The sequence below is a fragment of the Mustela putorius genome, unplaced genomic scaffold, assembly GCF_011764305.1.
Source record: "Mustela putorius furo isolate JIRA1106 unplaced genomic scaffold, ASM1176430v1.1 tig00000083_pilon_pilon_pilon, whole genome shotgun sequence".
Taxonomy (NCBI): Eukaryota; Metazoa; Chordata; class Mammalia; order Carnivora; family Mustelidae; genus Mustela; species Mustela putorius.
The window spans coordinates 22,026,375-22,051,568 of record NW_025421273.1 but is presented as its reverse complement, the minus strand read 5'-3'; the positions used below and the strand labels follow the sequence as shown (position 1 = coordinate 22,051,568).

At 39.3% G+C, this 25,194-nt stretch overlaps 1 protein-coding gene across 1 annotated transcript in view; it reads left to right on the top strand.

Annotated features, from left to right (window-relative positions):
* The window catches only part of FBXL5 (F-box and leucine rich repeat protein 5), a 74,528-nt gene that overhangs the window by 4,558 nt on the left and 44,776 nt on the right, over positions 1–25,194 (top strand). The window lies entirely within an intron of this gene.

The following is a 25,194-nucleotide window of genomic DNA, read 5'->3' as shown; positions in this document are numbered from 1 at the left end:
GCCACACCCCCAAATAAGATATGAGAATTCTCTAGAATAACGGAACAGAATTCAAGTAGGTGCTGTGCTTACTATTACTGTTTTGGTTTTTTAAGATTTTATTTACTTATTTGACACAGAGAGAGAGATCACAAGTAGGCAGAGAGGCGGCTGAGAGAGTGGGGGAAGCAGGCTCCCTGCTGAGCAGAGAGCCTGATGTGGGGCTTGATGCCAGGACCCTGAGATCATGACCTGAGATCAAAGCAGAGGCTTAACCCACTGAGCCACCCAGGCACTCCTCTATTACAGTTATATTGTAAAGGTTACCACTGAAACAGCTGAATGGAAGAAATACATAGGGCAAAGTGTGGGGGGAAAGGAGAGCAGAGCTTCCATGACCTCTGTGGGTATCCTATCTTCCCAGCACATTGATGTGTTCACCAACCTAGAAGCTTGAGCCTGGTTGTTTCAGCGTTTTTTTTTTTTTAATGAGATTTCATTGAATAGGTGTATTGGATTAAATCATTGGCTATTTGAACTCAATCAGCAATTCCTCTCCCCTATCTGAAAATAAGAGGATGGGCCTGAAAATTCCAGCCCTGTAATCACCTAATTAGCTTTTCAGGTGATGAGCTTCCATCCTGAAAGTGTCTAGGGACCACTAACCTCCACCTTGAGTCACCTCATTACCATAAACTCTAGTTAAAGTTACTCTGGATTCCAGAATAACCAATGACACTCTTTTCACTCAGGACATGCCAAGGTTTTTGAGCACTGTACCAGGGACAAAGATCAAATACATTTTTTTTTTTTTTAAGATTTTATTTATTCAGGGGACACCTGGGTGGCTCAGTTGGTTGAGCAGCTGCCTTTGGCTCAGGTCATGATCCCAGCGTCCTGGGATCGAGTCCCACATGGGGCTCCTTGCTTGGCAGGGAGCCTGCTTCTCCCTCTGCCTCTGCCTGCCATTCTGTCTGCCTGTGCTCACTCACTCCCTCTCTTTCTCTGATAAATAAATAAAATCTTAAAAAAAAAAAAGATTTTATTTATTCATTTGACAGAGATCACAAGTGGGTGGAGAGGCAGGCAGAGAGAGAGGAGGAAGCAGGCTTCCTGCTGAGCAGAGAGCCCAATGTGGGGCTCAATCCCAGGACCCTGGGATCATGACCTGAGCCGTAGGCTTTAACCCACTGAGCCACCCAGGCACCCAATACATTTTTTTATTACTTCATAAAAGAATAATAAAATGAACATATATCCCAGCATCTGAGTTAAGAAATGGAATGCTGAAGTACCTTTTTAAGTGTCTTGTGCCTTTTTCTGAATGTATTTCCTCTTCCTTCCTTTCCAGAGGAAAACACTATCCTGAATTTTGTGTCACTCATTCATTACCGTGCTTTTCTTTAGAGTTTACTTTAGTTTTAAGGCTACCTAGATGTATCCCAAAATATGTGCTTTATCTTTGCCTTTTTTCACCTTAATATAAATGGAGTTATATTACATATATGCTTTTGTAACTATTTTTTCCACTTAGTACTGTTTCTGAGAATCTAAAATCCAAATTTATGCTTGTAGCTAGAGTTCATTCCTTTTCACTGTTAGATAGTAATACAGCACACTTGGATTATCCAGTCTATTGTGTGCTGTTATGAGCTAAGCTTTTTTTTTTTTTAAACCACAGTGAGATATCACTTTATATATTTATTTTTAAAGATTTTATTTATCTATTTGAGAGAGCAAGGGAGAGATAGCACAAGGGCAGAGGGAGAGGGAGGAATAGACTCCCAGCTGATCAGGGACCCTGAGATGATGATCCAAACCAAAGGCAGACACTTAACCAACTAAGCTACCAATGAACCCCATGAACTGAACTTCTATCAGGATTCTCAAACATGTGTAAGAATTTCTTTGGCTAATAATGACTAGAGGCAGAGTTGGGACTGAATTATGTATCCACAAAGTTCATATGTTGAAGCCCTAACTCCCAGTACCTCAGAATGTGACTGGATGTGGAGATTGGGTCTTAAAATAGGTGACTAGGTTAAAATAAGGCGTTTGAGATGGGGCCCTCATCCAGTCTGACTGGTGTTGTAAAAGAAAAGGAAATTAGAACATGTCTATTTAGAGAGGAAAGACCATGTGAGGGCACTGCAAGAAGATATCTGTCTACAAGCCAAGAGTCTCAAGAACTCAAACCTGTCGACACTTTGATCTTTGTTCTTCTAGCCTCCAAAACCAGAAAGATAAATTTCTGTTGTTTAAGACACCTAGAATACATTATTTTTTGTTAGGGCAACCCTAGTAAATTAATAAAGTTAGAATCGTTAGGTGGTAGGATTATGTATCTATGTAGCTTAGTTAATAATACTGTTATTTTTCTTAAATAATTGGACTAATTTCCAATTAGCAGTGTATGAGAATTCTTACTTTGCATTCTTGCCCATGTGCGATATTGTCAGGCTTTACTTTTTCTAGTCTGGTAGGGGCGGACTGAAATCTTAATGTTCATTTTAATTGCATTTTTCTGACAACTAAGAGTTGAACATTTTCTTATGTTTCTTGTTTCTATGTCAATAAAATACCTTTTATATCTTAGTCTACTTTTTTTTATTGTGCCATGTTGTTACTTATGGACAGAAGTTAATTTTATAAAATTTATCCTTTAATTGGGGTGCCTGGGTAGTTCAGTGGGTTAAAGCCTCTGCCTTTGGCTCAGGTCATGATCTCAGGGTCCTGGGATTGAGTCCCACATCAGGCTCTCTGCTCAGCAGTGAGCCTGCTTTCCCCCTCTCACTCTGCCTACCTTTCTGCCTACTTGTGATCTCTCTCTGTCAAATAAATAAATAAAATCTTTAAAAAAAATTTTTTTTTATCCTTTAATGGCCTGTGCTCTTTTTTTATCTTATTTAAGAAATTCTTCCCACCCCTAGAGTATAAAAAAAGATATTCTCTCAATATTTTTCTGAATGTTGTACATCACATTTAAATCCTTCTACTGGAATTTTTTTTTTAATGTTTGGGAAGTATACAATTTCATATAATTTCATTTTTCCCCATATGAATAACTGTTGGCCCAGCCCTATTTATTGAATAGTTTTTTATTTCTCCTCAGCTGATCAACAGTGGGAACTTTGTCACCCATCAGAAGTCTGCATGGAATGTCGTCCTCTTTCTTGTCTCTTTCAGTTACAATTTTTATCCACCACTAGACCAGCATTACATTGCCTCACCTTTTTTTAGAGAGAGAGAGAGAGAGAGATTGATTGCAGGGGTGGGGGAGAGAATTTTTTTTTTAATTTTTTTTTTTTTAAAGATTTTATTTATTTATTTGTCATAGAGAAGCGAGAGCAAACACAGGCAGACAGAGTGGCAGGCAGAGGCAGAGGGAAAAGCAGGCTCCCTGCCAAGCAAGGAGCCCGATGTGGGACTCGATCCCAGGACGCTGGGATCATGACCTGAGCCGAAGGCAGCCGCTTAACAAACTGAGCCACCCAGGCGTCCCAGAGAATATTAAGCAGACTCTACACTCAGTGTGGAGCCCAATATGGGACTAGTCTCATGACCCTGAGGTCATGACCTGAGACAAAATCAAGAGTCAAATGCTGAACCGACTGAGCCACCCAGGCACCCCTATGTTGCCTTTTTTTTTTTTTTTTTAAGATTTTGTTTATTTGAGAGAGAGAGGGGAGATCACAAGTAGCGGGGAGGGTAGTGGGAGAAGCAGATTCCCCATTGAGCAGGGAGCCTAGTGCAGGACTCAATCCTCTGGGATCATGACCTGAGCCGAAGGCAGACACTTAACTGATTGAGCCACACAGGCATCCCCACATTGTCTTAATTATTATGTTTTTATAATCTTAATATCTGATAGTATTTTTTTTTGAAGATTTTATTTATTTATTTGAGAGAGAGACAATGAGAGAGAGCATGAGTGAGGAGAAGTTCAGAGGGAGAAGCAGACTCCCCATGGAGCTGGGAGCCCGATGTGGGACTCGATCCTGGGACTCCAGGATCATGACCTGAGCCGAAGGCAGTCGTCCAACCAACTGGGCCACCCAGGCGCCCCACTGATAGTATTTTTAAAAAGTTTTTTAAAAGATTTTATTATTTGACAGAGAGAGAGATATCACAAGTAGGCAGAGAGGTAGGCAGAGAGAGGGGGGAAAGCAGGCTCCCTGCTGAGCAGAGAACCTGATGTAGGGTTTGATCCCAGGACCCTAAGATCATGACCTGAGCTGACGGCAGAGGCTTAACCCACTGAGCCACCCAGGCGCCCCTCAAAAATTTTTGTTTTAAATGATAACATGACATATAATTGTTTAATAATCAACATGTACGTGATCCTGAAACAAATGTGGAAGTAGAGCTAAATAATTACATTTAAGCATAGGAAATGGGTTTTGCTTCTAAGATTAAACAATCTTTTCAAGGCAGCACAGTGAAAATCAAACTAATGGGACTTTTAAAAACCATTTCTAATATGGGACTCAAGTTTGGGGTCTTTTGGGTGGGGTTTTAGTGGAAAAAATGTGATGGGCCATGGGTTGGTAATTGGAGAAGCCACTTTAATGTATTAATTTTATAGGTTTCAGTGGTTTATTTTCTTTTTCCTTTTTTTAAGAGATTTTATTTATTAGCGAGAGAGCGCAAGCATAGAAGGAGAGAGAGAAACAGACTCACCGCTGAGCAGAGAGCCAGACTTCTGCTAGATTCCAGGACCGTGAGATCATGACCTGAGCCAAAGGCAGATACTTAACTGACTGTGCCTCCCAGATGCTCCAAAGGCTTATTTTCTTAATAAATACAGAATGCATCACTTGTTATTTAATTATATTGGGTCCTTACTACTTTGTCTTTTTGTTTGTTAAGATTTTGTACTTAGCATAGAGAATTCCATGTCTTCAACAGGCTAGTGATAATAGCATGTCATATGTACATAAAGTTAATAGATTTGAAAATCATACTTCTTTTTTACTGTTATGAAAAATATCAAAGAGAATAGTAAAATGAACTGTTATCAATATTTGACCAATTTAGTTTCTGTTCCTTGTCTCAATGGCCCCCTTCCCCATATACACGCACATATACACACACTTCCTGCACCCTACTCTCAGCTAGAATTATTTTAAGTCTTGGCCATTATAGCATTTCATCTAATATCCAGCATTCAGGTTTTTCTAATTTTCTAAAAAAAATGTCTTCACCCTTGTTTCTTTGAATTGGAATCTAAACCATGTCCATATATTTTGTATGATTAATAATTCTTACTGTATCTTTTAATACGTAACAGGCTGTCTTCGCCTCCTTGACATTTATTTGTTGTAAAGATTAGGTCATTTGTCTAGCTGAATTTTTCATATACTGGATTTGACTGATTTCATCTTCATATTCAAGCTTTTCTACCATGTGTATTTCCTATAAACTGATGGTTAAGTTTAATCATGGCTACATTGAAGTTTTAACTTTGGGGAGGTTTTAACCAAAGTTAAAACTTAGGTAGTGGCTTCTAAACAAAACTTCTGTTATGTTGATTTTAGGAGGTGAATGACTTTAATAACATTTTTGAAATGGTGTCCTAAAATATATGAATAATGGATTACAAAGCCGTGATAGAATTTCTGTAAACCAGGTTGCTCTATATCCTACCTCCTTTAACTTCCTTATTTATACAAATGGGAAACTAAGGCTCAGAGAGTTAAGTATTTGCCAAAGGCCAAACATTTAATTTAATAGAAGTAAGGCTCCTGGGGTGCCTGGATGGTTCAGTTGGTTAAGCGTCTGCCTTCGTTCAGGTCAGCTCATGGTTTCAGGATCATGAGATCAAGCCCTGCATCAGGCTCCACGCTCAGCACAGAGTCTTCTTGAGATTCCTGCCTCCTTCTCCCCATGTTCATGTACTCTCGTGCCCTCTTCCCCTACCCCCCACCCCAAATAAATAAAATCTTTTTTAAAAGAAGGCAGGGCTCTTTTCCACCTTCCATTCCTTTTATAATTTTGCCTCAGTTGTAGATCCCTCCACCTAAAGGTGTTTGTGCCTCAGAAAAGAGGTGTTCAGGATAGCATCTTTGCCCATCCAACTAGTTTTTGGAGCTAAGAAGGTAAGACATAGTATGTTGTAAACTTTGAATGCTTTGAGTTGTTTTTCTTACTGCTGGTGTGGTAAATAAGACCTTTGAAAGTAGTAGTCATAGAAAGGTCTTAGTTAGGATCTAGACCTGAATGAAGCCTGGTATATCCAGGATAGAAAGAATGTAATAAAATCTTTTCCTTTTTCCTTGAAGATTTATTATTTATGTGAGAGAGAGAGAGAGCGAACACGAGCCAGGGGAGGGGCAGAGGGAGATAAAGGGGAAAAAACTCCCCACTGAGCACAGAGCCTTTCTCAGGGCTTGATTCCAAGAACTTGGGATCAGAAATCAGAACTTGGATGCTTAACTCTGCATCCGACTCTTGGGCCATCTAGTCGCCCCTGCAATAAAATCTTTATAGGCCACAATAGTAGTAGGTTATTTGGTCCTAAATAATTTTTATTTATGGTACTTGTTCACCTCATTTCTTTTTGGGCTAGTATGGTTTGTTTTCCATTTTCATTTCTATTTATCCTATAAATACTAGGTGTAAATTAATACTAATTTGAAGAAAATGAGTTACGTAACAATACAGGAAAACTAGAGGGAAGTTACATTCTTCTACAGCTTTTATAACTGAACAGATGCTTTGAAATCAGTGATGTGAAACAATCTTCTATAAGCCTCATTACCCTTCACTGAGATATCTTAGTTACTTCATCTGTTTGATATGTAAAAGTGGCCTGCAGTGACAGGCTCACTGTTTTCTTTTTTTGTGACTCTCAACAAACTTGGGAATTTGCAAAAGCAATGGTTGTAGGTATATGACAAAATAATTCATCATTAAGAGCCATTACCTTGATTATTTTATTTTTAAAAGATTTTTATTTAGTCATTAGAGAGAGAGCACATAAACAAGGGGAGAGGTAGAGGAAGAAACAGATTCCCCACTGAGCCAGCCTAGGAGCCCACGGTGGGGCTCGATCCCAGGATCTGGAGATCATGACCCAAGCCGAAGACACCTGAGCCACCCAGGCACACCCCTTAATTATTTTCTAACACATTAGAAATATGTTAGCTGATAGGGCTTTGTAAATTTATAATTCAACTAATACATAAATGCAACAGAGAAAAAATCCCAAATAAATACAATGCAAATAAAAATTCGGGAGCATTTTATTTAATGTGATAAATATGCTGTCTTTATTAGTTCACTCCAGTCTGTGATACACCAGGGCAAGTCTCACATGTCTGATACACTATTAACACCTGTTTCTTGTGTTCTTAATTTGAGTATTTAAAGTACTTATTTAAAGTACTAATAAGTAGTACTACAGTGATTCTGTTTTCTACAGTCTTATTCATCCAAAAGAATGATAAAGTTAATGTCTCCTAAGCATTGTTTAATTTTTATGAAAAATTAGTGTTTTATGTTCTTTTATTCTCAAGTATAACTCAATTTCTGATTCAGGGTTTTTAGAAAGCAACTGATGCTATCCAGATATTTTTCTTGAATGCATCAAATTTTGGGGGGCATAATAGTTAAAAGGTTGAGACATGACAGTAATAATAAAAAAATAGACAAAATATATGAAACTGTTTTTCAAGACATCAAGGAATGAAGTACATGAACCCTCAAGGAGAGGAAAGAAACAAGGTGAGTTCTATGATTGCCCCAGCTTACTACCTTGAGGGAGTTTTCCCATTGCATCACAGGGAGGAAGAAACAGGGAGAGAGAACCTGGTGGAGTCTGATGAGATAGTTGAGAGTCTGGTGAAACCGATGTGGTTAGAATTTGCAGCACAGAGTACTACAGAGAAGAGAGTTGCACAGGAAAAGAACTCTAAAAACTTGAGTTTTCAGGTCAGTACTAATCAGTCCATGTAGCTGAGGATATTAATTACCTGAGGCTGAGTGAAAGATTACTGGAAGTATTAGAGCATCTCCAAAAGGGTTGGGAATAATAGCTGCACCAACAAGACAGACTAGAAAACCTCAATGTTCTCAGAGCTTTGGGTAGAGTACATTTATGGGTTTCACCTCAGTTGTGGGGAGTAATTTGTCCTTGGTTGAGCATTGTTCTCTCTTGTGTTTAAAGCAAGACCTGAAAGCAATAAATCCTTTTCAAGTAACTGTACTAGAACAAAGATTTGCAGGAATGCAAAAACATTGAATACCCAGAAAGATAAAATTCCTAATGTCTAGCATCTAATCAAAAACTATTAAAGATGTAAATAAATAGGAAAATAGGACCCATAATCAGACAAATCAATTGAAACTGACACAGATGTTAAAATTTGCAGACATATTGTAACTCTTCCAATTGTTGAAGTTTAGAGACACAGAAGATGGAAAAACAATCTAGATGTGTGAAATATAAAACACCAGGTGGGAATAATGGCAGACTTGACGTCCAGCAGAAAAGATTCATGAGTTTGAAGACCTATTAATGGAAACTACAAAATCACAGAAAATTTTTAAAAAGCATCTAATGTACTATAATAGACTAAGAAGTGGAGAAGAAATGTGAAGAAACTGTTGAAGGAATGAGAGCTAAAAAGTGTCTAAATCTGTCAAAAACTGTAAACCTATATAGATTTAGGATCAATGAGTCCCAGGTGCCCCTGTTTTTTCATGCTTCTTGTACTTGGGGCTCGATCCCAGGACTCAGATCATGACCTAAGCCAAAAGCAGAAGCTTAACCCACTGAGCCACCCAGGCACCCCTGGATTGTATGTTCTTTTTTTTTTTTTTTAAAGATTTTATTTATTTATTTGACAGAGAGAAATCACAAGTAGATGGAGAGGCAGGCAGAGAGAGAGAGAGGGAAGCAGGCTTCCTGCTGAGCAGAGAGCCCGATGCGGGACTCGATCCCAGGACCCTGAGATCATGACCTGAGCTGAAGGCAGCGGCTTAACCCACTGAGCCACCCAGGCGCCCCTGGATTGTATGTTCTTTAAAAAGATTTTATTTATTGCGAGAGAGCGTGCTCACAAATGGGGATGAGGGGCAGAGGAAAAGGGAGAAGCAGGCTCCCTGCTCAGTGGAGCACTCCACTGAGGAGGGAGCCTTACAGGTGGCCTTGATCCCAGTACTCTGAGATTATGACCTGAGCAACTCAACCGACTGAGCCACCCAGGTGCCCTGGATTGTGCTCTTTTTTTTCCCCCAGGGCTCCCATACAGATGATTATTAAAGCTGTATTAGGTGCATGATGGTGTTCACACTATTGTCTCTATTTTTTTTCTATTCTTAATATTTGAGATTTTCCATCATAGGATATTTTTTAAATTTACATTACCCAACAGTATATTATCTACAATAAATGAATCTAATTCAGTTTCATGTGAGGCTATGTTTAGATGACAGGAATCCTGTACTAACTGATTTTGTAACATATGTCCGACAAAGTGTTACACAGTTCTTATAAAACTGGATTTTGAAATCTCTATGGACTACAGTAATAAGTACTGCTTCTAAGTGTTCCATAATCGTAAAAAAAAAGAAAAGAAAAGAAAAAGCTACTGTGCTGTTACTCTGCATAGGTTTTAATTAATTAGCTGGGACTTAAAAGTATACACACATATTCAAACATGCTGGAAGAAAATATGTGCATTGTTTTCCCTTCTGTCTTGCAATATGCTTTAAAGATATATAATAAGGTTTTATCAGTAACAATGGTGGGCTGACTAAGAAATTATACTGGGGACCTGAATGCATTTCCCTCCTTTATCAATAATCTTAGCTTGTTTCCAAGTAGCTTTTTAATTTTGTATATCTTATGCTTTTACTTTTAAAATACCAATAGTTTTTCTAAAGGAGTATGAGTTCTTTTTTTTTTTTTAAGGTTTTATTTATTTTTTGGCAGAGACTGAGAGAGCAAACACAAGCAGGGGGAGTGGGAGAGGGAGAAGCAGGCTTCCTGCTAGCAGGGAGCCCAGTGCGGGGCTCGATCCCAGGACCCTGAGATATGACCTGAGCTGAAGGCAGACATTTAATGACTGAGTCACCCAGGCACCTTAAAATACCAATGATTTGATAAACTCACATATTAAATTATATTTATTATAATCTTCTATACTTTTACATTTTAAAATGTAGCTTGAATAGTGGTACCTGGCTAGCTCAGTTGGTGAAGCGTATGACTCTTGATCTTGGGGTTGTGAATTTGAGCCCCCCACTTTCGGTGTAGAGATTGCTTAAAAATAAAATCTTTAGGGGCGCCTGGGTGGCTCAGTGGGTTAAAGCCTCTGCCTTCGGCTCAGGTCATGATCCCAGGGTTCTGGGATCGAGCCCTGCATTGCCCTCTCTGCTTGGCAGGGAGCCTGCTTCCCCTTCTCTCTCTCTGCCTCCCTCTCTGCCTACTTGTGATCTCTGTCAAATAAATAAATAAAATATATTTTTTTAAATAAGTAAAATCTTTAAAAGGGAATAAAAAAAGAATGTAACTTGAATGAAGTAAAGATTTGCTGTTTAAAATAAACATTAAAAAAATAAAAATAAAATAAACATTTTTCTTCATATTGTCATTATTTTATATTCCAGATCCAGGGGTTGAGCTTGAACTCTGTTTTCAATTTGTAGTTAAAAATTTTTTTTATTAACTTTTTTTAAAAGTAATCTCTGTTGGGTGCCTGTGTGGTTCAGTCATTATATGGCTGCCTTTGGCTCAGGTCATGATCCCAGGGTCCTGGGATCGAGTGCTGAATTGGGCTCACACTTAGCTGGAAGTCGGCTTCTCTCTTTCCCACTCCCCCTGCTTGTGTTCCCTCTCTCTCTCTCTCTGTGTCAAATAAATAAAGTCTTTAAAAAAAAAAAGTAATCTCTGTTCCTAACATGCAGCTTGAACTTATGACCTTGGGACTGAGAGTGGGATGCTCTACCAACTGAGCCAGCCAGGTGCTCTGTCACTTCATACTTTTTATTTATTTTTTAAAGTATGGTTTATGTGCAATTTGTATTAGTTTGATTAAAATGTTACAAGTTACAGATTTGAAAATGTCACATGGACTGAACATCTGTAGCTGAAAATCTTGATACTTTCTGTCAGCAGCAGATGAAATGCCTTCACACATTAAACCACAAGTAATTGGATTTTATTAACCAACACTTAATTGTACAATTATTAGCCTTCCCAATAAAGCAATAATTAAATTGGCCATCTTATACCAGGGAAACAAATGAAAAGGCAACAAACTATCCTAACAATTCATATTTTATTTATTACCTACTTTCTATTACTTGTTTCTCATAACAGTTGCCAAGGATGATCGTGGTATCAGACTCAGACTTTAAGCAAGTTGCTTTGGCATTTTCTATAAAGAGATTTGCTGGTTTCAATTCACAATTAGCTTGTGACCCGGTGTTTAAGAAAGCACTATCCTATGCCATTTAATTTGCATTTAGAGGTAGTATAAGGCTTTGCTCAGTCTCATTTGAAGGCAATGATGAGTATTTCCAGATCTACATGTAAAATAGGAGGATGCTGCTACTTAGAATAAAACTCATAAAAGATACAAGTTGTTCAGGACACCTGGGTGGCTCTGTAGGTTATGCGTCTGCCTTGGGCTCAGGTCATGACCCAGTCTGGCATCAGCATTGGACTCCTTGCTCAGCGGGAAGTCTGCTTCTCCCTCTGCCTCCTACTGTCCCTGATTGTGCTCTCTTTCTGACAAAATCTTTTAAAAACATACAAGATGCTTAACATGTTAAATAAAACTTCCATTTTAAGAAATACTGAATTTCTGTAGAAAATGCCAAGTGTTATATTAGGCACTTATTTTTTAAATAAAGATTTATTTATTCATTTATTTAGAGAGCATGAAGGGGAAGAGGATGGGAGAGAATCTTGAGCAGACTTCCCATGGAGTGCAGAGCCCATCATAGGGCTCAACCTCACAGCCCCAAGACTGTGACCTGAACCAAAATCAAGAGTTGGATGCTTAACCAACTAAGCCACCCAGGTGCCTGCTAGGCACTTTCATGATGTTTTGTCATGGATTGCCATAAAGGTTAAAGACCTTGCCCGTGATCATGACCATGTGATGGTTCAGTGAAAGAGCCAAAGAACCTAAGTACTATGACATATATTCAAGTGTCTTTTGCACTTACCATGATTCAAATCATTAAGCATGGGATGAAATTTCTTGATTAATAGTTTGAATTTGTAAAAGCACTAATATAATTTATAATTTCCCTTTAAACTGAGAGGTATTGGGTGCCTGGGTGGCTCAGTGGGTTAAGCCGCTGCCTTCTGCTCAGGTCATGATCTCAGGGCCCTGGGATTGAGTCCTGCATCAGGCTCTCTGCTCAGCAGGGAGCCTGCTTCCCTCTCTCTCTCTGCCTGCCTCTCTGTCTACTTGTGATCTCTCTCTGGCAAATAAATAAATAAAATCTTTAAAAAAAAACAACAACAACTGAGAGGTATTCAACAACTAGTAATTTCTTTTTAAGTGAGTCTTAGTTAATACCAGTGACCTGAAAACAGTACCAATGTTTAAAACCCTAATATAGTTAGCAATTTGGGGAAGTTTTCTACATAAATACCTTGTGGCCTAACAGGCTGCACTTTCATCAAACTGACAGCAAACAACAAATACCTTATATATTTAAAATGTGAAAAGTCATGTCAGTCTAAAAGATTTACATTATATGGATGAGATAACTAAATGGTTTTTGTTTGTTTGTTTTTTAAAAGATTTTTATTTATTTGACAGAGAGAGATCACAAGTAGGCAGAGAAGGAGGCAGAGAGAGGGGGAAGCAGGCTCCCTGCTGAGCAGAGAGCCTGATGTGGGCATGATCCCTGGAGCCTGGGATCATGACCTGAGCCGAAGGCAGAGGCTTAACCCACTGAGCCACCCAGACGCCCTGTTTGTTTGTTTTATCCAAAATGTGTTTATTGGGATAGTTTCTCATCTCGATTCAGGGGCTTTTAGTAAGCCTTCTGTAAGCCTTGCTTTCCTCTTGTAGGCTGCCAAAGGACAGTGGAACAACCAACACACCAAACTACCGTTTATGTATGGTTAAAAACCATGGTGATTTTGTAGCATCTTGGGCTCTTTCATGTCCATGAAATAGGAGGTGGGGCTCTGCACCAGGTGTTTCTTCTTCCTCTTCTCTCCTGGGGAGTGAAAGAAGGAGGTCCTTCTTGAGGGTCATGTTCTCATGGGGAGGTCGTCACCACCAGGTAGTCTTTTTAAAAAGAGTGTGTCAACAGGAACTTGAGGCAATTCTGTTCGCAGTGGGCCACAAGAAGAGTGAATCAGCTTCCTCTTGCTTCAGCGGAAGGGTTTGGCATACAGTCATGAACACTTCACTTGTGACCCAGATTCCTTTGGAGGGGTTCCTTTGGAGAACACAGATGTACATATACTGTAGTCAGAGTTCTGGCAACAGCCAAATGCCTCTCAGATGAGAGTTCGTATATTTGTTTTTTTCCTTAAAGACCAGACTTTCTGTGTAATTTTGGATTGAGGGCCAGAGAGTCTCATCCTAAATTTCAGTTCCTTTCCTCAGATAAACTTTAACTCTTCTCAAGTGGCATAAAAATCACTTTTATTACATTTAAAAACATTTACTATGATTTTCGTATGAACAAAGCTCCATGCTAGGCAGAGAAGTTGGTGAGGGATGTAGGAAAATGGGAAACAGCTGTAGCTTAGAGCATATGCCTTGACCACTCCCTGTGGGTACTCTGGGACTCAGGTAATGTTAAGCACACCTAGAAGACTGGTAGGATGGCCCCGCAAAAAGTTTTAACAAATTTGCTGGGTAACTTAAGCAAGGCAGATCATCTTAAGGGAAAAAGAAATGAGTTGGATGAGTACTAAAACCACTGCTGGAGTGAAGAAGGGATTCTGAATACGATGTACCTCAAATTTGTCCTGGCTCAGACCCCTGAGAGTGTATCTGGTCCCCAGGGAACTAGAGGCAGCCCTACTTCTACAGTATTTCACAAGGAAGAAGGCACCTAAGTTCATGATGACCATTGGAATACAGGGTTCAGAGGAAGAATGGGAGAACCACAGTGGCACATTTGTCATGTGGGGTAGCAGTATAGCTACAATCGGAGAGAATCTGCTACTGAGCATGTGGGAGACATTCCTGGGGAGTCAGGAGCATGTTGCAGTATGGTGGATTTTGCTGATTTTACAAAAATGGATTTTACAGCTATAGGTCCTGTACTTGCTAGAGGAGCAATGAATCATTAAGATTAACATATTAATGATATCTTGACCTCATTTGTACCTGTGGGCTCTTGGGGCCTGGGATATATATAGTTATATAAGGATGAACAAAAGTGTCCCTACTTTTACAGAGGGCCCACTTTAGTGAGGGAACAGACACATTCATATCAATGAAAATAAAATGCAATGTATTTGCCATTGTAAATGAAATACTGCACTGGATGCCTTATTGAACAGCACATAGGAGTATATGGGTTCTATTCTGTAGAAATTGGGGTGCCATTACATGTTTTAACTAAGGCAGAGTCATTTAGCTTATCTATGTTTTAGAAATACTTCTGGCTGGTCTGGTAGAAGGATTGAATGAGAAGAAGCTAAAATCAAGGAGACTTGTTCAATCAGGTCAATTGGGCCTAAGTTAGGTGTGTATCAGAATGACTGGAGAAGAGGGGGTGCATCAGAGATGTTTAAGAGGACTACGTATCTTATTAGATATTGAAGTTATGGAGAGTGAGAGCTTTTAAAATAACTCAAAAATCCTTAGAGGCAGTATTTCCTTTTTAAAAAAAATTTGTAAGAAATTTCTACACCCAACGCGAGGTTTGAACCCAACCACAAGATCAAGAGTCATGTGCTCTAGCCCTTGAGCCTGTGAGGCACCCCTCGAGACAGTATTATGTGCACTAAAAGATACAGGGTCTGGGACTATACTGCCTAGATTTGAGTCATGATACTGATGTTCCAGGGCTGCCTTGGGCAAATTACACATCCCGTCCATCTCCTTTCATCTGTAAAATGGGGATGATCATAGTACCCATACTTCATACAGTCATTCTGTGGGAATAAATATAATTTAATGTAAAAGAAGCCCTTAGGAGAGTGCCTGGTACCCAGGTTTGTTTACTATCATTATTCTAGCTAGGGTAAGTAACTGGATGAGCATCAGTAAAAGTCACTGAAATGAAAATACAGAGGACTGGCAAACTCAGAGGACAGAGAAAATGCTGAATTCATTCTTGGACGTACCGAATTTAGAGTTTCTGATCCATGGTAGTCACATACTGTTTGTTGAATACTAGTAGAAATGAACAGGGTTTTCCTTTTGAAAGTGCTTTGATCATATACGAGATACTGTCATAAGCTCTGTACATGTATAATCTCCATTCTCACACAGTCCCTGTCAGATAGGTAGGATTATTTCCATTTTAGTTTATTTAGCAGAATAATGAACAGGATTGCAGCTTAACAATATTAACAAAGGCCACATTTCCAGAAAGTGAAAGAAGTTCTGATTTATTCTGCTGGTGGTGAGTGAGAAAGTAGACTGGTTGAGATTGGAACACAGACACTGATTCCAAAGCTGGTGTACTGAATCACTACGATGGCTTGAACTATTTTGAAACCTTTGACCCCTAGTGTCTCTCTCTCTCTCTTTCTCCTTTAAGATTTTATTTATTTATGGGATGCCTGGGTGCCTCAGTTGGTTGAGCATCTGCCTTCGGCTTGGGTCATGATCTGGGATTGAGTCCCATATCATGTTACCTGCTCAGTGGGGAACCTACTTCTCCCTCTCCCTCTGCCATTCCTTCTGCTTGTACTCTCTCTGTCTGTCAAATAAATAAAGTATTAAAAAAAAAAAAAAGACTTTATTTATTTATTTATTTATTTGAAGTAAGGGGCGGGGAGTGGGTAGGAGCAGAGGGAGATGGAGAAAGAGAATCTTAAACTAACTGTGCTGAGTGTGTAGCCCAGGGGCTCGACCTCACAACCCTGAGATCATGACCTCAGCCAAAATCAAGAGTTGGGTACTCAACTGACCAAGCTACCTGGGTACACCCCCCCCGCCCCCCCCGTTCCCTGAATCTCTTAATACTAGAGTCTATTAAGGAATGTCATCCTATTTTATAAAGTGTTGGATGTTTAATAATAAGAATATCTGTAATTTATTCTATGGCTATTATGGGTTAGGCATTACACATATATTGTCTTTAATCTTCACAATACCCCTTCAGCATGTTATAATAGGTATTTTAAAGCAGTGGAAACTAAGGCTCAGAGATGTCCAAAAACTTGCCAAGAGTTGCATAACTACTGAGAGGAGAGGAGAGATTTGAGCTCAGGTCTATTTATTCCCAAAGTCTGTACTATTATCTTCCAAATTTAGCTATATTACATTTAATATATCATGTCACATTTTTCAAGTGACACCACGAGTTCCATGAATTCTACAACGATGTTATCAAGTTCAAAAAACAGTTTTAATTATGGAAGCATAATAACAGGAATACTATTTTTCAAATTTCAGTTACATAAGAATCATATACAGAGCCTGAGACTTGATCCCAAATGTATCGAATCAAATGTTCAAAGGTTGAGTCTTAGAAATCAGATCTTTAAAAGGACCTGATATGGTTCTAATGAAGGTTCTCCAAGGACCATGTTTTGAGGAATGTTGCAAGGATGGGGTTGGTTCAGGTACTCTTGGCATCTGAGCTCTCTAGGTGAAATCTTTTTATTTTTTGGAAAAATTTTTCTTTTAAGATTTTATTTATTTCTTTGTCAGGGAGAGAGAGAGAGCACACATAAGCAAGGGGAACTGTTGGCAGAGGGAGAAGCAGGATCTGCTCTGAGTAAGTAGCCTGATGTGGAACTTGATCCCAGGACCCTGGGATCCTGACCTGAGCCAAAGGTAGATGCTTAACCAACTGGGCCACCCAGGTGTCCCTGGGTAAAATATTATGGCACTTTTATTGCCAGTACCATAGCATATTACCTCTAAGTTATTATTTCAGATCTTCTATTGTTAATTTAGCTGATTGCAAGCACTTAGCTAAGAAACATGAAGCCATGTGCTCTCTGCCTCATGTTCTGTCAATATATTATTTCCCACTCCCTTCGCACCTTTTTCACGGATGAAACTCCCAGCAAAGCTGTATGGAAGAACTTGCACTTCACAGGAAATTAACTATGATAGCTTTGTAGAGGAAGAGCATTACAGCATGGTGAAAACATCAGACCTGGCTTCGAGTCCTACTTCTGCCCCTTCGAGCTTTGGTTCCAGTAATACTGGTTTGGCAGAACCTACTTCACAATGCTGTGAGAGAATGGGGTGCCTGGTGTAGAGTTAAGATCTCAATAATTGGTGGCTATCATCAATGCTTAATACACCCTTGTGTTTAGAGAGGAAGACCCTAGAAGTACTATGCTGTATGCAAAGAAAGGGTTATTGTTTCTTCTGAACTGCTTCACTTAGAGGTTGGCAAGATTAAATGCATGTAAATCTGTAATTGTGAAGGGAACTAATCACAATAAAATGCATCACACGTAAACTAATTACAGTTAGACTAGTTACACAAAGAAAATAATGGTTGGGTAAAGGTCAACTAACTCTTGATAGACTTATCTGAGTGGTTGGTGATTGATTTCCCATAATAGGTAAGCAGTTGTCTGGGAGAGTCCTTTTTGCATGTGTTGGAGATTATATGTATTAATTACTTATCCCCCCTTATCACTCTCAAAATTGTTCCAGAAAGGGGAAGTGATTTGCCCAAGGTCCCATGGGTAAGGTAGGCAGTGACAGAGGTAGAATTAGAACTTTGGTCTATGTTTTATGTATTAACTAGGCCATTAAAAAACAAAAAAAAGCTATTAGTTAATGGGAAGCAGAGGTGTGTATGACCTGTTTCTTTCTGCTGTCAGCATTTAAAAATTACCAGGAGTTGCCTTATATAACTCCAGATACTGTGTTTTGAGTTTATGAGGGTTTTAAAAAACTTCAGTGGTAGGAGGAAGAAAACAGAACCAGTACTTCCATAAATCCCCCCCCACACCCATGGGGATTAAGCAATTGCCTGCCAGATTTCATCATTACAATAAATGTAAGCCTGACAATTTACAGGAAGCTTATCGGTCCTTTCCGTTCCAGAAACTTGTGATGCTTTTCCTCACTACATGGTACAAACAGCTGAATCAAATTGTCTTTAAGAGTAGCCACCTTTCCCTCAGGCTATATACACTGCACCATCCTGTTCCATGCAAGTTAGCCCATAATAGGGCCTTTGATTGAAAGTCAAGCAGTTGGTGCTGACTTGGCAATATTTACTGAGAACAAAATAAGTGACACATAGGTATGTTTAAGAAATGGAAGGCTCTTGTCTGTTTGGAATTTTTGCAAAGAAACATTATGAACCATTATACACATTACATGTTCATATTTATAATGAAGCAAAATCTGGTCTTAGCATTATCTGAACTACTAATCTTCAAAAGGACTGAGACCATTCTGTATTTGGACACCTATAGTTTATTGTGTAGCCCGTATTCTTTGCGCGGTTACTTTTGGCTCCAGTTCAGAGATTGAGAGCACATATTAGTCTTTTAGTTTGTTGACATAAACTAATGACAAACTTGTCTTTTGGTGTAGAGTTAAGTGCATGTTCTAGGATGAGTAAGACATAGATTTATAGCCCTGATTTTCCACTAACTGGCTCTATGACATTGGACAAGTCAATAACTGTCTAAACATAATTTCCCTTTTTTGCCAAGTGAGAAAAAAAATAAAACCTTCCACATATAGTAGTTTTAAGGATTATACATGATAATTCATTGAAGAATTTATAGTGCCTAGTACATAGAAAGACCTTAATACATTTTAATTACTGCTTTCTTCTCTTTCCATCTATATATTTTTCTTTCCTTTATTCCTTCCCCTACTCTGTTTTTCCTCATTTTTATTTCTATCAATTTGTTTCCTTTTTCTTTTATGCTTCTTCCTCTTCTCAGTTCTTCTGTTATCCTATGTCTTTGTACAAGTCCAAGCAATTCTTTTTCTCGTATGTGAGACCCCCATCTCTAGGGGAGACAGGGCCACCCCTTGAAAAAGGGAACAATAACTCGTGTCTGTATTCCAGTCTGATGCCTTATCCTTTTAGTCAAGAATGGGAAACATGAGTTCCAAAAATGCAAACTTGAAGTTCTGGAAAGGGATACTGAGGCTCACTGTGGACACAACGGGTCAATGAACAGGAAAATGCCCAATGTGGCAGATATCCCCCAACTCAATCCCTTTCCGCGGTCCCCAACCCCGAATTTCTAAGATCTTAAAAAAATTATTTATTTATTTATTTATTTATTTATTTATTTATTTATTTGTCAGAGAGAGAGAGAGGGATTACAAGAGAGCAGAAGTGGTCTTCCTTACTGAGCAAGGACGCCTGATGTGCGACTCAGTCCCAGGACCCTGAGACCATGACCTGAGCTGAAGGCAGATACTTAAACATCTGAATCACCCCGCATCCCCAAAATTTCTAAGACTTTTGAAAGATCTGGCAGCAACTCTGGAACCCTGGCTGGCTCCTGAGGCCTTGCCCAGGTTAGGCAGGTCCTATGGGTGTGTCATGCAGGAAGTGCCACAGGGGCTCGGTGGTCAAAGGATTAGAACCCAGCTAGAACTCACTGGAATGGGTTTCTTGGGACAAGTGGGGAAGCCCCACGTCAGAAGAATAGGACCGTGAGGAGGAAATATAGGCCAAGTTCTCCAGGCACAGTTATAGCAAGCATGCTTGTGTTCTCTCTGTGGGGTGGGGTGGACCTCAGACACTGGATATAGCTCTGTCATTATGATCTTATGGTGATTAATGTTAATTAAACCAAAATCTTTAAAACAAAAGAAAACCCAATTTTGTTTTTGTTTTCTTTTCTTTTCTTTTCGTTCTTTCTTTTTTTTTTTAAGATTATTTATTTATTTATTTATTTGACAGAGAGAGAGAGAGAGAGAGAGAGAGCGCGTGCACAAGCTGAGGAAGCAGCAGAGGGAAAGGGAGAAGCAGGCTCTCCACAGAGCACAGAGTCCCACGTGGGGCTCCATCCCAGGACCCTGGGATCATGACCTGAGCTGAAGGCAGATGCTTAACCAAGTGAGCCACCCAGGCATCTCTAATTTTGTTTTTCTTTCTTTTTTTTTTTTTTTTAAGATTTTATTTATTTGACAGAGAGAGACAGTGAGAAAGGGAATACAAGCAGGGGAAGTGGGAGAGGGAGAAGAAGGCCTCCTGCTGAGCAGGGAGCCCGATGTGGGGCTCCATCCCAGGATGCTGGGATCATGACCTGAGCCGAAGGCAGACGCTCAATGATTGAGCCACCCAGGTGCCCCATATTTGCTTTTCAAATACAAAGTTAGGGGGAATTTTTTGCTAAAATTTTATTATTTATTTATTTTTAGAATTTATTATTTGAGAGAATGCACACGCAGGAGGAAGGGCAGAGGGAGAGGGAGAGAGAGAATCTTTTTTTTTTTTTTAAAGATTTTATTTATTTATTTGGCAGACAGAGGTCACAAGTAGGCAGAGAGGCAGGCAGAGGAAGCAGACTCCCTGCTGAGCAGAGAACTCGATGCTGGGGCTCAATCCCAGGACCCTGGGATCATGACCTGAGCTGAAGGCAGAGGCTTTAACCCACTGAGCCACCCAGGCTCCCCGGAAAGAGAGAATCTTAAGCAGTCTCAATGCCCATCTCATAGCTCCATCCTCAATCTCACGACTCTGAGATTGTGACCTCAGTGGAAATCAAGAGTGGGGTGCTTAACCCACTGAGCCACTCAGATGCCCCCTTCTAGTACCTTTTATTTTTTATTTTTTTAAAGATTTTATTTATTTGATAGAGGGAGAGAGAGCATGAGAAGGGAGAAGCAGACTCCCCAAGGAGCTGGGAGCCTACTGTGGGACTCTATCCCAGAACTGCAGGATCATGACCTGAGCTGAAGGCAGTGGCTTAACCACCTGAGCCACCCAGGCATCCCCTTTTAGCACCTTTTAAATGTATTTATAAAATACAATTATCAGATTATAATGTGTCCATTTCTGTATTTCTGACATTAAAAGTAAGACATGTTCATTTAAAACATCAGAAAGAATAGAAAAAATGCAAAAGAGGGAGGGAATCACCTATAATTCTTATTACTCAGAAGAGACTTATTAAGATTTTTCCTCATTTACTTCCTATCCTTCATATGCATTCTATAAACATGGTGTGGATTATAGTGTAAGCACAATTTTGATCCTACTCTTTTCAACTAACATCGAACCAGACCCATTTCTCCGTGTTATTAGAACACTGTCCCTTCCCTCAAAGATCCTTCCAGTCCTATGGGAAAGATGATTGTGGACCAAAGGGCAGTGTACAAAGAGAAACCAGAGGTAAAGCAGATGTATAAAACAGGTTAGAAAAAAATTTTAAGATAAATATAAAATGGCTGTGTAATTAGCACTGTTGCTATTGATTATTTATAATCAAACATTTTTTAATAGTATTTTTAAAGATTTAAAATGTATTACCTAAATTCTTTTAAAAAATTCTTATTAATAATTTTTTATAACTGTAAGAGCAATAGGTGAATGTAGTAAAATATTAAAACTGTACCAAAGGGTACATATTTTAAAAGTATTTAACTGCTTCCCATCCCAGAATCCCTGCTTACAAATTTCTATTTTTATTCTAGAAACATACTTTTTCTTTTTCAACACAAAAGAAATCATATTTAACAAAATGTTTTCTACATTATTTTTTTTTTACCTTAGAAAATCCTGGTTTCATTCTGTATCAACAAACATAGATATATCTTGTGCTTTTTATTTTTTATTTATTTTTTATTTTTTAAAGATTTTATTTATTTATTTGACAGGCAGAGATTACAAGTAGGCAGAGAGGCAGGCAGAGAGAGAGGAGCAAGCAGGCTCCCCGCGGAGCAGAGAGCCTGATGTGGGGCTCGATCCCAGGACTCTGGGATCATGACCTGAGCCGAAGGCAGAGGCTTTAACCCACTAAGCCACCCAGGCGCCCCTATCTTATGCTTTTTAAACAGATGTATATTTGCCCATTGAATGAATGTGCTATAGTTTATGTATCTGATATCCAGTATCCTACCAAGCGACATCTAGTTGTTTCCAGTTTTTTGTTTGTTTTCTTGTCATTAGACAAGAAGTTTTGTTATATCTTTTTTTTTTTTTTTAAGATTTTTAAAATTTATTTATGTGACAGACAAAGATCACAAGTAGGCAGAGAGGCAGGCAGAGAGAGAGAGGAGGAAGCAGGCTCTCCGCCGAGCAGAAAGCCCGATGTGGGGCTCCATCCCAGGACCCTGAGATCATGACCTGAGCTGAAGGCAGAGGCTTTAACCCACTGAGCCACCCGGTGCCCCAGTTTTGTTATATCTTTGTGACAAACTTTTCTTTCCATAGTGTTACAGGTTGCATTGTGTTCCCCTAAAACTTGTATGTTGAAGCCGTAACCCTCAGTATCTCAGAATGTGGCTATAGTTGGAGATAGGTCTTTCTAAGAGATAAATTACATGAGGTGGTTATAGTGGGCCCTAATCCAGTGTGACTGGTGTCCTTCACACAAAAAGTATATTAGTACATAGGCATAGAGGAAAGGCCCTGTGAGAACATGTGAGAAGGTAGCCATATGCAAGCCCATGAGGGAGGCCTCAGAGGAAATCGAACATTCTGACACCTCGATGTTGGACTTCAGAACAGTGAGAAAATAAATTTCTGTTGTGTAAACTGCCCAGTCGGTGGTATTTTGTTATGGTGGCCCTAGCAAACTAATACGCACAGTGACTCATCTATAATTATATAGTGAACACGAATGGGGAATTAGCATTCACTATTTAAATTTAAAAAAGAAAGCAAGGGTTTGGGGCAAACTGAAGGTCTATATATATTTCATTTTTTGAAGGCTGTTTACATATAAGGTATCCTAAAGGAAAATGAAAATAAAGGAAAGAAAGAAAATTAGCATCTGAGATTGCATTTCAAGTCTGGCTATGCTGTCTTTAACAATGCCCTCAAGCCTACTGAAACCTGTACTCCTTGATCAGCCTAGCCTGCTGCAGCAAAATGTTGATTGGCTATTTTGACTGACAGTGAGGATGAATTCCAATACTGAGTTAAGACCGGATTCCAGCTGTTTTTGCAACAGCAACATTCTTTCATTGCTTGTTTTCAGAGCTCACCCCCTATTGGGGAAAGTGCTGTGTCACTCACATAAACAGAGTTAAATGCCTTAGAATTGACTTTCCTTGACCACTAATCCTTTCCAGGGCCCTCAAAACTAGGGTTGGAAAATACTAGTGAAGAGGCTTAATGTCATATTTTTAGGTCACCATGGAATGATTTGGCATCTTTTTTCCCCCATGTGGCATGCAGTTTTTCAGAGAGAATGAGAGCAGAAAGAAGTAAGCGAAGATACACCAGGCACCATATGATGTGGATTTTCATTGCTCTGTTCACCTGCCTATCTGGTTTCCCTGTGGTAGCTGATAGCTAGATGGTCTGTTAGAACTTTTCTGTCTTATATGAGAAGAAATCATAGACAGGTGAGTAAAGACAACCTTGGCCTCAGTAACAGTTCCTGATTGGCTGAGTTGCAGCAACCTATAATGACACTCCACTGATCAATGCCTTCTTTCTGGGGTTAAAGGTTAATGTAAATCATTCATTTGTTCTTGATATAGCAGATAATTAATTGCTACATTGCTCAACATATGGAGCTAATGTTAACAGCTTCCTTTAGAGGGAAGAATGACCCACAGGACTTATTTTTTATCACTTTATTTCTTTCATTTTGTCATCTAAAACAAATTCCCTGAGATGGCCAGAGTCCAAAGGGGCTGTTATTACTGTTGAGCTGACTGCACAGCTTCAAATTCTAGGTTACAGCAAAACTGTCCCGATGGATTTTTTTTTTTTTTTATTGTTGTGAAACACTTATTTAATGTGCTTGCTTCTGGAGGTACTACGTGAACAACACAGACACAAATAAGTATTGAGAAATAGAACATGGTGTATTGAAAGTTAGTTAAAATGAGGAAATTACAGAATACACGGAACTTTCCTAAATCTTTCTTTCTTTTTTGTTTTTTAAAGATTCTTATTTTTAAGTAATCTCTATACGCAACATGGGGCTTGAACCTATAACCCCAAGATTGAACGTTGCATGCTCCACCAACTGAGCTAGCCAGGTACCCCCGTTTCTTTTTTTATTCACGATGGGAGTTCCAGGGTTCTGGGATCGAGCCCTGCATTGGGCTCAAATAGATATAGAGTACGAACTGTATGACAGGCATTGTTCTAAGTGCTGAGCATAAAACAAGGTGCATGTTCTCATGGAACTCATTTCTTCATATAACTGGTTCACCTGAGGTCTGATTCTACATTTTGAGACAGCTGGAGTGAAAGATCACAATGAATTAAAGAAATAGAGCAGAAATAAGAAAATGTCTTCTGGGGGATAATAAAAAACACAGAAGTAAAGCCCTAGTGAAAGAGCAGAGTTTAAAAGAAAGAAGAGAAAGGGGAAGAGGATGACAGAGATTAATATATATTCTATTACTTAAGTGTTTTTTGTTTTTTTTTAAAGATTTATTTATTTATTTATTTATTTGACGGAGAGACATCACAGGTAGGCAGAGAGGCAGGCAGAGAGAGAGAGAGGAGGAAGCAGGCTCCTTGCCGAGCAGAGAGCCCGATGCGGGACTAGATCCCAGGACCCTGAGATCATGACCTGAGCCGAAGGCAGCGGCTCAACCCACTGAGCCACCCAGGCGCCCTCTATTACTTAAGTGTTAAATACTATTTCTTTTCTTTTCTTTTTCTTAAAGATTTTTATTTATTTATTTGGCAGAGAGAGAGTGTACAAACAGGGGAAACAGCCTTCCCCACTGAGCAGGGAGCCCGATATCAGGCTTGGCCTCAGGACCAAGCTGAAGGCAGATGCCCAACCAACTGAGCCACCCATGCGTCCCTGTTTCTTTAGGACAGACTGCATAAACTACATCTCTGTATGCCACACAACTAATACAGAGCTTGGGAGGGTAATACTGGACTTAGATTCATATGGCCAGATTATTCTGTTACTAATCTGTGGGATGCTAGGCAATTACCAGAATGTCTTCAAGACTT